Below are 1,855 nucleotides of genomic sequence, written 5' to 3'. Positions count from 1 at the left end.
TAATTAACTTATACTGAATATCTTATATTGAATATTTTCCTAGAATATATATTTATTTACTCTAATTAACTTATACTATATTTGTTTACTCTAATTAACTTATACTAAATATTCTCCCACCTTATACCCTAACATTACACCACGCTGCAAAACAACCTTGTCCTCAAGGTTGGAATCGGGGAACTTGATCTCACGGCTTCCTCATCAATTCAGGTTTGGAGGCTCGGGTGGTGGTCATTCCTCCTCGTCTTCTTCCAATATTGTGACTTTTAGGCTCCTGTCCGGACAATGATGCGCAGGACTGAATCATTCACCGCATTTAAAGCACCTTCCTTCTTTCCTCCGTTTTTCATATTCCTCATAGGGCAGATCCCTCACATGTCTTTCCCTTCGTTTAGTCCCCACATTCTCTAATATGGTCGCTTGGCTCTCCATGGTGGTTACCGTTCGGCTCTGATTAGAGCAACTAGGCTTCAACCGCGTACCCGCACCGTTCATTTTTTCCCCAGATTGATTCTTTATCATACTTCCGCTTCCCGCCTTCATGCTGCCTTGGATCTCCTCCACGTCTCTTGCCATCCTTATGGCAATCATCAGCTCCTGCGGATCAAGAAGTCAGACTTGATTCCGAATTCCATCCTGTAATCCTGCCATGAAGTACCCCATCAGCTATTCTTTGGCAACCCCTTTTGTTTGACCCACCAAGATTTCGAAATCTTGGTGTATTCTTCTACGGAGCCTAATTGCTTAATAGCCGCCAGTTTTCGAAGACTGGTCCCTGATTTCTTCCTCCGAACTGTAACATCGTTGCCTCCTTCAGTCCTGTCCACGTTCTGTTTCCCGTATGCTCCCTCAAAAATCTGAACCAAAACTCGGCACTGCCTTCCATACAGATGTAGGCAAGACGTAAATTTTCTTCCTCTGATACCCTTTGTAACTCAAAGAATTTATCTACTCTATTAATCCAATTTAACGGATCAAAGCCTTCAAAAACGGGTAACTCTACCCTCTTTCTCCAATTCAGTTGTTCCTCCTGACGTCCAACACCGTTCGGTCCACCTCCTTCAACACCGTTCGGTCCACCTACGCCATTATCGTTCGGTCTGTCCCTTCCCCCATTGTTCGATCCATCATCCTTCTCGTCCTGGTCTTCCTTCATTGTGCCATTAACAGAGCCTTGGCTTCCTTCTGGTTTCCCTTCTCGTTGATGGTTTAGTCCTTCTATCATCCTCATCAGTTCTTGGAAATCCCTTTGCATTGTTGCCTCCAAGGTTCCCATGGAAAGCTCCATGTTCTCCAGTTTCACTTCAACCACATTCATTCTTCCCTCCATGATATCTATTACTACTTTCAATCAATATCTTGTTGGCCTTTCACTCCTCTCTATTGGATCCGGCAGGTCAGACCAATTGTTACGTATCCGAGTATGGAACGTAACTAGAACAATATCTCACAAACTCAAAACAAGCAAAAGAATAATGAAAGAATGGAATTGAACAATTGAATCTCTTTTATTGATGGTAGTGTATGAATAAACAAAAGTAAGCAATAATTGGGAGCATAACCTCCATCAACTATTTCTAATAACTGGGAGCAGGATCTCCGTCAGTTACCTGAGAGCATAACCTCTCTTACAAAACTCACAATTCAAAAGCATACCCTTAACCCTAGATTCTAACTTTATTTATACTAATTATTTCCCGTCAATCTCTTACTAAGTATTTCCCTAGAATATATTTGTATTTAATATAAATATCCCTATATAAATATCTCCCCATATATTATCCTAGCATATATCCTTAATTATAAATATCTTATATTGAATATTTCCCTAGAATATATATTTATTTACTCT

General features: G+C 40.6%; 1 long non-coding RNA gene across 3 annotated transcripts in view; it reads left to right on the top strand.

Moving 5' to 3' along the window:
* Positions 1-1,855, top strand: part of LOC106771595 — a 10,869-nt gene that overhangs the window by 2,880 nt on the left and 6,134 nt on the right. The window lies entirely within an intron of this gene.

Source organism: Vigna radiata, chromosome 8, assembly GCF_000741045.1.
Source record: "Vigna radiata var. radiata cultivar VC1973A chromosome 8, Vradiata_ver6, whole genome shotgun sequence".
NCBI classification, from domain to species: domain Eukaryota; kingdom Viridiplantae; phylum Streptophyta; class Magnoliopsida; order Fabales; family Fabaceae; genus Vigna; species Vigna radiata.
The sequence above is the reverse complement of the archived record's forward strand: the minus strand, read 5'-3'. Positions and strand labels throughout refer to the sequence as shown.